Consider the following 11,097-nt stretch of genomic DNA (forward strand, 5'->3'; position numbering starts at 1 on the left):
CTGAGGGGCATTTCTTACCACATCATACGTCAAAGCACTCTTAAAAGAACTGCTCCAAGCAAGAACAGTGAGAAATACACACGCCGTGTCACAGCGAAGCCATCAACACTCTCGCAGAGCCATTCACTGCCCTCCAGGGACCCAGAACTATTCCATTAGACCAGAACGTCTGTGGAATGTAGATCCAGGGCCTGCAATGCTGTCTGCTTTTCAAGGAGTACAAAGTGGGAGCCACCGATTCCATGGATTCACCAAATGAATGGATTGTTTCATCTGCACAAATGAACTGTCAGAAACAATGGCCATCTAACACGTTCGCTCCTGTTCCCCAAAGAGGAAACTCCCACCTCCCAAACAAAGCTATGTCTTTTTTTCATCAAACTTGAGCACAGAAGCATGAGGAAAAGAAAGCTTGATTTATACTCTAAAATCTAGATGCCTGAATTCAGACAACACGAGCCAGAAATATGCAGCTCAATTCTCTCTGAATACTTAGAAAAGGTATGAGATCAGCCCACAGCCTTCAAAATACAAACAGGTGACCCTCAAGTCTAGGGTCCAGGTTATTTGACCAAACCTGCAAAAGCGCTTCTTGTGTTATGCCTAGCTTCATTTTCTTATCACTCTGTTTCTTAAGGACCTTTCTCCAAAGTTTTTATTCTGAACACTTTAAGACAACTTCATCCTTCACTTTTACACACTTTCTTGTTTGGGGATGTAGTCTTTCATTATAAAATATTCAGAACACTCAGAAAGTTATAATGAATAACATAAGAAACACCATTTTGTCTTTTTCTACCATTATCATAAAATCTTACCATTTTGATAAATCGGGTCAAATTTATTTTAAGAAATTATTCTAAAGCTGTTGCTTCTTGTCTATTGGTCTCCAAAATTATTACACTTGTCCCTTTTATATGACCTCTTCTTCCTGAGATCACTACTGTCTAAACTTTGGTATTTACCATTATTCTCCTTCACGTATGTTACACTTTTAGATAGTATTTTAAAATGGCATGACGTGTGTGTGTGTGTGAGTCACTGACCCCATACCCTTATGTAACTTGTTGCATTGTCTCCTCATTTGCCTCCTTAACATCTACATAGACTGAAGTTGTTCATTGTAATGACTGTATTTTGTCGGTCAGTCACTCAGCCATATCCAACTCTTTGCAGTCGTCTTTGGACTGCAGCACACCAGGCCTCCCTGTCCTTCACCGTCTCCTGGAGTTTGCTCAAATTCATGTCCATTGAGTCAGTGATGCCATCCAACCATCTCATCCTCCGCCATCCCCTTCTCCTCCTGCCTTCAGTCTTTCCCAGCGTCAGGGTCATTTCCAGTGAGTTGGCTCTTAGCATCAGGTGGCCAAAGTATTGGGGCTTTAGCTTCAACATTAGTCCTTCTGGTGAATTTTTAGGATGTATATGGGTATGTATATGTATGTATGGCTGTATATGTAACAGTTGGTCTAATTTATTTCTGATGAGCATGTGCACTCCTGAACCCATCATTGTTGTTCTTTCCTGTCATCTATGATCACTTAAGACTTTTCTGGGTGGGTTCCAGTTCTTTCTGTGTGAAGAGATGTACCTTTCAGCTTAGGCAGCAACAGAATGCCATCTGCCTTGTCTGCTTTGGCTAATAACTCATGCTTTTATTTCCTTCCGGTTTATTTGCATACCATGTTATGAATGAGTGTTCTGCTATTATTTCTCTGTATCACATGTTTAAACAGAGAGCTTTAGGACTAGCAGAATCTTAGACTCACATTCTCCGACCTCCTTTCCATAAACTATGACACTGCCCAGACGAGGTGAATGGCTACGATTGCTTAGTGAGGAGCACAGCTGAGGACCCGGTCCCCTGGCTCCTGCCCCTGGTTCTTCCCACTACAGACTGCTGCTCACCCATTCAACTGAACAGTACGTTTTGGTATTAGTGGCTTCTCAGCAGGTCTCGGACATCTCACAGCAGAGCGGATCAGTCAATGTGGAAACATCCAAAAAGGGTGCACATCCTCAGGGGCATTAAACTAAAGACAAATGATAACATTACAGGCAACGATATCAACCCAGATATGATAAACGTCCAATAGGAAAAGAAGTGATCTCTCCATTCATGCATCTATATAATTTCATGCACCTTTGAGAGTATGTTACTAAGTGTCACTTTATTATATATGTGCTTTTCTTTGAAAAAAGGATATTATCTTACACAGCTACAAAACTACCAAAATCCATTTTAGCACTGATACAATACTAATTGTTTCCCTGGTGGCTCAGTGGTAAAGAATCCGCCTGCAATGCATGAGATGCAGAAGATGCGGGTTTGATCCATGAGTCAGGAAGATCCCCTGGAGGAGGAAACAGCACCTCACTCCAGTATTCTTACCTGGGTATCTCACTGACAGAGGAGCTTGGTGGGCTGCAGTCCGTGGGGTCACAAAGAGTCGGACACGCCCGAGTAACTAAACAACAAAAACAAAGCACCAGTGTGGGTGATAAATAATAAAAATTTGAACAAGACCAGTGACACTGCTGAGGGAATGTGGGAGATTTTAATGAAGGAAAGTGGGCAGGAGTCATAAACTGCTGGACGGAGGATGACTGGTAGTGGTAAGAGGGATGAAACCATCTAGAAAAATTCCCTGGATTCATCCTACAAAGGAAAACACGAATAAGTCTGTGATTCCAAGCCATCGAAATATTCTAGCTTATTCTCCTAAGAGTCTTGCTATACTCTTTGGAAACATGGAAAAAGCACATATTCCTGAGTCCTGCCCACACATTTCCCTGACTTGCACACAAGCGTCCTTGTCTTCTGGAGGAGACTTGGGCTGGTCGTGGTCCCTGCTCCCTGGGTGACCTGGCCATCCTCCTTCTTGCAGTATTTCATCATTTCTCTCAGAGGAAGTCAGCCACATGCCATCTCCCTTTCAATTCTGCTTGGGTCTCATGCATCACTCTGCCACCTACTGCTGTTAGACTTTATAATAATATTCCTGTAAATATTTCACAGTTGGTGCTCAATGTGGTTTAGGGTGTTTATTCTTCCCCCTTCTTCAAACCAATAGGCCCTTTTTTACAAACTTGAATGTATTTCTCAGCCTATAGCTTATTTAAAAATCTGCAAGTTCCCTATTAAGTTCCGCAGGGAGCTCATCTGCTCAAGAACACCACTCTTCCTCGAGGCTTTAAAGATGCATCTTTAGCTGGTTTTGCTTATAAATCCTCTCACCTTCTCTCCACTTGGGTAAATGTATCTTATTCTCTCCTCTTTGTTATCATCTGTCTATATTTCAAAACACGCATGCATTAACACTGTGTTATGGGGTTGAGAAGGAAAAGGCCCAGGTGTTCCAAGGAAATGAAGTCAAATGAAGGCAGGCAAGGGGAGAGGCGAGAAGGCAACCTTCTCTCGGACTTCCTTCTTCGGGTAACGAGTCCGACAGTCTAACTGTAGTCTCCTCTCCTAACACCCACACGTGTCTCTTCTTCAACGTTCAGTAGACTTTCTCCTGCTTCTTTATTTTCACTTTCGCATGGGCTATGTCTCCAGATTTCTTGCTTGTTTTTAATACCATTAACCTCTAGCATGTCTAACTTCCGACTGGGCTCTCAAAGCCATTTATCTTTGTTCTACCAAATGCCCAGTTCTGCTGATGGTTTTAAATCATCTGCATTACTTTTCTTAAATTCCATGCACATCTTCTTGAACTATTTGCTTCTGTTTATTTCTTCCCTTTTGATGAAGAAGTTGAAATGATAGAGATGCTTATATGAAGGATCTTCTACCAAAAAAAAAAAAAAAATGAAGGCAATACTTTCGCTTCACCTTCTGCATCACCTGGTCTTCCTATGGGCTCTATTTCTACTACACCATCTCCAGAATGAGTCCAGGCTTAGCCTTTCTGACTTGCCTTCAATGTGCTTCTCCTTTCCTTTGTAACTCACTGTGCCACTTTCGGCCAGACATGGGGCCTCTCTGGCCCCAGGATCATCCTCTTTAAACAGGAAGCTCTAACAGATGAGGGACTGGCATTCTTTTCATACTAAGCTGTAAGCTGCTGTGGGTTAAACTGAACCTTTCCTCTATCTTTCAGTATTTGTGTTCCAGGTATCATACCTCCTTTCAGCTTCCATGGCCCTTCCTATCTATTCCAAAATACTTTCCTCACAGTATTCCTTGAGGCATTCCTAGATGCCTTCGTTGAGGGCAAAGCAAGAATTGTTTCAGGGGTTAAGCTTGCTACTTCTCCATGCACACCCTTTCCATGTCAATATGATAACAGAGATAAGGATAAAGAGATCTCTAAGACCAGACAGAACTGAGATAGGTCTTGCGTCCTCGCCATGTCACCCGTGGTGAGTACTGACCATGTGTGTCTTGAGAAGAAGACCATGGCGGTGACTGCCACTCTATTGGACCAGCCCTGGACCCTTAGCCAAGCCAAGGAAATTTAAAGATGATGGAATCAGCAAAGTGAAAAGTAGCCTCAATAATGAGCATGACGTGCGGCCCTACAGTAAAACAGTTTGGGATGTACGTAAAGCAATGCTCAAAGGCTAGTATAATAGGAAAAATTTAGAATCAGTGTCCAACATCAAGAGACCATGGACTTTATGGAGAGGGATTTAGGGAGTCATTGAAATGTTTACGCAGGGAGTGCTCTGGTGAGATTTCTGTTTTAGAAAGATTAGCTTTTGCTAATGAAGAGGCCACTGTGGAGAGGCATGCGGTTTAGAAAAGGGACACTGGCGGCCAGGACCATGCTGCCGGGGTGAACATGAAGAGGCATATCTGAGGGCTTCGAGGAGAAAGAATCTCTAAGGAAGGACTTCCCGGCTGATTGGATATGGAAGTTGGGAGAGAGCTCCCGCTGGTCAGACATTAATCAGACCCCTCCAAGGTCTTTCAACAACCTTTTCTCCTCGAGGCCCTTTTCTGTGTGAAGCTGCGTCAGTCTCAGAATAGCCACAGGGAACAGAGTCAAACAGAAAGCCTGTCTTCAGGGTCACCACTCTCTCCGCATGGCGCCTCAGCCTCCCTCTGCCTGCAAGCTTCCTGCTTCCTTTACGCTTAGGCACCAGGGCTCTCGGGAGCTGGCTAAGTCTTACAAAACGTACCGGAGCTCCTGAACCTCACTGAGCCTGGTTTTACTTGTGTAAATTAGGAAAAGAGTGCACGCTCCCTAGGGACACGATGAGTCAGACCCGGATCTGTGGCACCTAGCAGTGTGCCGGTACAGGACAAGCTCTCAAAAAATAGCTGTTATGCACGTGATCCCACCCAGCTAAACAGCATTTTACATTGTTTAAGTCAGATTATTTCCTCTCCCAGAAACATTTTGTTTTCCACTCTTGCCTCTAATACTAACGACGAAATGACAGATTTTGCAACCATTAGAGAAATCTGTGGCAAAAAAAAAACCTACAGCGGAAGGGGCATTCTTTTCATGAACTAGGTTCTTTCAATACTTAAGGCCATTCCCTCTCCAGTAATTGCCTCCTTCACCCTTATAGACACAATCCGTCAGCACAGCCCAAAGAACAAGAGAGATCCACCCCTGCCTTTACACATTTAGTTTGTGTTCTGACCAAGCTTCTGAGATGCTGAAAAGCCTCAGTTGTCTGCCTGGCTATGGAACCAGGGGAAGTCAACCAGAAATCTGGGAAGAGTATCAACACAGAATGTAAAGCTTCGCCTTCTGGAATTCTCCCTTCCTATTTTCCAGGTACTGTGATCACCCAAGCCTCTCTCCTTTGATTTTTCAAGCTAATCCGGCTAATATGACTTAGGTTTTTTGTCTGATATTCAGCCACTCCACATAACACAGACTGACTGGGCCCTGTCCTCAGGCTAAAAGCTCTGAAAAAGCAAACTCACCCATGCTGCCACCTTCTTTCCGACAGCAACTTCCTTTCACTGTCTGCCTGTCTTTGCTTACCTTCGATGCCTTCATATACTTATCTTCATTTTCTGTGTTTTGTCCAGAATTCGGTGTTTTTACTTATTAGAGGACTGGTCTGGCAGGAGCTACTAAGCCTTGCTGGAAATAGAATCCCATAGTATTATTTACATCTTTCAAACAGAATAAAAATCTACAATGGAGTTTTTTTTAGGTTATAAAAATTATCCAAATATCACCACTCTAAATATTCACATTTTTCCCACCTGTGGTTCTTTCCAATTTTTGTCCCTGAATATATTTTTAATTAGTTCATAAGATACTTATCCTATGGGGAAGACTGAGGGCAGGAGGAGAAGGGAGGGACAGGGGATAAGATGGTTGGATGGCATCACTGACGCAGTGAACATGAATTTGAGCAAACTCCAGGAGATTGCGAAGGACAGGGAAGCCTGGTGTGCTGCAGTCCATGGGGTCACGAAGAGTCGGACGTGACTTAGCCACTAAACAACAACAACACTGACCCAAGTCTGTCGTCTTGACTTCCATGCTCCACTTTTTATACCATAGATTATAAGGAACAACTTTGCTCCTCTTCTACAAATAGAGAAATAGAGGTCTGCATAACACAAGTAACTTCTCCAATACTTCACAGCCAATCAGGAATTAGATTGCAAGTATTCTGGTCTTACACTGGCTAGTCTAACAATAAATTTTAAACAGCCACCCTACCCTCCTTTTCTGACATTTACAGAGGAGGTTAGAAATGTGTGCTTATTTCATTTCAAAATGTATGGGCATACTTATGAGTTTCTTGAGGCATGAAGATAACAGAAATCAAACAGGACAAGCTTTACCCTAGTTCTAAGTACTTAAAAACTCAGTTTCAAAAAGAATTTTTTTGAAAAACCTTAACTTTCCCCCATCCACAAAGTCACTTCTTTATAAAGTTCATTTGACTGGTGTTTCCTTACCTGTCTATGTCTGGTATCAAATTTCCAAGAACTAATATACTTCACGCTTCCTACACACAAGCAAATTCCAGACGCAGTAGTCAGTGCCCCCGCGCAGGCGATGGATTCCCAGCAGGGTGGATGTGTCTTGGCGTTCTGCTTTTTTTTTTTTTTTTTAATGTGTGGGATTTGGAAAAAGAATGTTGAAAATTCCTTTTCCCCATAACAGTTTAGGATTCTAAGTCATGTAGAACTGAGACAGTTATTTGCCATGCAATATAAACACCAGTACCATAGCCGCCTGCACCCTTTGCCAATCTTAGCATGCCTTGAAAAACTCATTGGTCTGGGGATGCTGCTTCAAGATTTTATTCTCCTCTGTGATATTTCTTATGGAGAAACACACCCTTGGCTTCCCTGTGGTAGGCCACCTGTGTCGGGGGAGTTAAGCTGTTGAACATTTAGCTACTAAGCAGAGAAGTCCTTCCCAGCCCTCTTGTTCTATTTAACCTACTCTCATCTGATGTATCTTACAGGCAATATATAGATATTATATATATATATATATATATATATAATACCACAGGCTACTAGACAGTAAGATTCTGAGACCAGTGACCAGAGATCCTATCTCATTCTAATATTCCTTGGACTTTCCACAATGTTCTGTACACAGCCCATAGTCTATAACTTCTTGGATTCAACTGAAATAAGCTATAGAAAAGTTTTAATATACTCTCTAACATTTTCTTGATGGTAAGACCATGAGAAGAGCTCTATTTTCAAAATCTAAGTGACAGAAATGTGCTTATGAAACAGGAATATTTATTGGCTAAGAACTTACAGTGAACTTTATTTTTTGTAAAAACGCTTATCGATGCAACTTAGATATTTTTAAGCCAAACATATCTCCAAGAATACTGCCTTAAAAGGAATACTTTGTGGTTTGATACCTTAGCAAGCTTCCAAAAGAGAAAGAGATACTTCAGCAAATAGATATTTATATGTTAAAAGCAAAGTGATTTGATAAATTACATGCCATAAATAGTTTTGAAAGAAAGGAGACCATAAAACCAGATACTAGTATAATTCCAAAATAATATTGATGCCAAGATAGCATTTGTCAGTGTATTCCTAATAACAGGATTTCTAAAATATGCTCCAAGGGGGAAAAAAAATACTAGCAGTCAAATATTTTCAGGAAGCAATGTTCACTATAGCAGCCAGTTAAAGATTTGCAGTTCACATGATTGTCCCATGGGCTTTAAGAAGCTTCATTTATTTAACCCAGGATTCTGATAAATGTTATTCTGGGAAGCAGGGTGAGGAAAGATGGAATCTGCACTCAGGCATCATAGCTTCTAGTCCTGGCTCAGTTACTTAACATGTGTAAGCTCAAGCAACGGGTTTAATCTTAAGAATCCTGCAGATTTCATCATCTGGATAATGGGAAACAATCTTTACTTCACAAGATGCTCTTATCTTTAAAGTCAGAATAAGCTATTACCCTAAAAACCCCTCGTAAAGCTTCACACATTTGGCACTTGGTAGATGGCAGCATCTCCTGATCTGCTTTTTCCTTCTCCTCCCCCTGCCACCCTCGACTTCTTCCCTTTCTTCTCCTTCTTCACTGACTGTTACTATGTTTCTCAAATGAACAGACTGACTTTGATTTAATAGATCATCAGTGATCGCTTTAATCAACATTTCAACCTTCGCTTGCCAAGAGACAACAGTGAATCCCAACTCTTGCATCTATTTCCATAAAGTCCAACAAGAGGCAAATCTAGAAGCCCGTTCTCCGCCCCTCTTCCCCAACTGCCAGGCTCACCATGGGCAAGAACTAATATGAAAGGCGCATCCAGCTCTTTTTCAGTCCTCTGGCACACGAGCGCACATCCTCTCTTAATTAAATGCCTTCCTTTCGTAGAGCTCTTTGGGGATTAATGCTTGAAAATATTATTACCTTCAGAATGAAAAGTGAGAGTGAAAGTTGTTCAGTCATGTCCAACTCTTCACAACCCTGTGGACTATACAGTCCATGGAATTCTCCAGGCCAGAATACTGAAGTGGGTAGCCTTTCCCTTCACCAGGGGGTCTTCCCAATCCAGGAATCGAACTGGGGTCTCCTGCATTGCAGGCGGATTCTTTACCAGCTGAGCTATGAGAGATGGCAAATGCCTTTCGACAGGGACCTTGCATTCACTCTACTAATGTGCGCTGATTGTCTACTGAGCCGCAAAGCAGCATGGGTGCACGTGTGTGTGCACCAGTGAGGGGACAGCAGTGTTTGCAGCCAGATGAACGCCCCTAATTTACAGCGCTCTTTACTGAGCCTCTGGCATTTGCTAAGTCATGCACTCAGGCTTTCATTGGCATGCTCATGTTCTCATCTACTCCTGAAGGTGGGGTAAAAGAAGACAGACTGGTCAAACAACTGGAAAACCGGAAAACCCGCAGTGAAGCCATTCAGGCACATCATTTTGTTGGGGGCAGGTAGGGGGGCACGCCACAAAATAACTGGATTTGATGGGTTTTCACATCTCTCTATTCCCTGAGGTGAAAATCAGCAAGTTTAGTCCAGCCTTGAAATGCCCTGATCAATTCATTTCTTTTCTAGTCATGCTTTAAGCACCTACTATGCGCAGGTACCATAGTCCTTGCCGGGCCTAGAAATGAAATTGAAAGAATCTGGCTTTCCATCCTTGAGAAGCCTGACTTTGAAAAGCAGAGAGACACACAAGAACTATAGCGGAGACGGGATCAGGGATCGGGGGCCAGAGAGCGTCTGTTGGCCTTTGGCTTCTTATACTACGAACAGGGTTTCTATCTCTCACATCAGTTCTGTAAAATCAAAGCGAAACAAACAAAATACCACAAGTACCAGAATATTGTCTACAAGATACACATCTATGGTTAACTATTTCACAAAAGTAGATATAAGATCGTGTGCTTAAATTTATTTAAGATGAATGTTGAATGGAAGGTGTAGGCAGTCATTATTGATTCAGGGTTCTATTAAGTGTCTTCTATTGTGCCATTATGGTCCTGGACTTGGGCCTGTTCAGGACTTCAACAGAGCTAATAAGATACGGACTTGACCTTGCAAAGTCCTACCCATGTCCACAGAAAAAGAAGTTGCACAGAAGATACCAGCAAGACAGCAGAATAGGAGTCTTCTATTGTCAGCCTCTAAGAGAATGCTGATTTTTGACAACCACTCATGGATGAGACTGTCTTTGTGAGAAGCCAGAAGTCCAGTGAAAGAGTTCTAGTACACCTTTAGCAAAGTTTCTGAGAGACTCACTGAAGAAAGTAAGAACAGTTTTGCTTCACCTGCGCCACCTCTTGTACAGCGCGACACAGCTCAGCTGTGTCAGGAGAGACCCCTTCGGCCTGTAGTCTCCCCCATTGGAGACAGTGGACGCACAGCGAGTCCGCACTGGGCTTCTTCAGCTGTGCAGGATGCTGACAAGAGGACCACTTCTTCCCTGCCCCAGAGAGGACGCTAAGGTGGCCCAAACAGGTGAGGCGTGGGAGGAGCTGGGACCACAGCAACCAGGGCCTGGAACTCAGTGAAGTTTTGAGCATCCTTCTGACCTCCGTGTGGACTCCATCAGGAAGCACATCTGTGCAGGGGCCTTGGGAACACAACACCGTGATCAGACCTAAGACAAGTAATTAATCTACCAGCAGAGCAGAAGAGGGTCTGCAATGGGCTGGAGAAGAGGAGGTGGGGAAGCAAGTTAGAAAGCTATAGTAAAAAATAATACAGAAAAGAGGTCAAGAGAATCTAAGTGACAACAAGAATTAACATGAGGAGTCAGAGACAAAGAGATACTATGGAAACGGCAGAAATAGGACTTGACGTGAAAAAAAAGAAATCCTGAAACTATCCAATTGGCTGAATTTAACTTTCAATTATACATATATTTTTTTCTTTTAAAATTACACAAATCCTTAAAACACAGGATTGGTTTCAACCTGTTGCAGTTAAGTCCTCTTGCAGGGTCGTTACTTGGGTGTAATTTTCCCTCCCCAATTTGTTTCTGGGGAGGAACAAAAGGGGAAGGGTGTCTGAGTCCTGGGTTCCGTGTTTCTGAGCACGCTATCCCCGCTCAGCAAACATCTGCTTCCCATCAGCCTGAGCGGAGGCGGGATGTGCAGCAGGGCCCGGGATGAAACGTAGCAGATGAAGTCTAGCATCTCATTCATCAGGAGCTTCCAGACAGTCT

Source organism: Bubalus kerabau, chromosome 4 (genome assembly GCF_029407905.1).
Source record: "Bubalus kerabau isolate K-KA32 ecotype Philippines breed swamp buffalo chromosome 4, PCC_UOA_SB_1v2, whole genome shotgun sequence".
Classification (NCBI taxonomy): domain Eukaryota; kingdom Metazoa; phylum Chordata; class Mammalia; order Artiodactyla; family Bovidae; genus Bubalus; species Bubalus kerabau.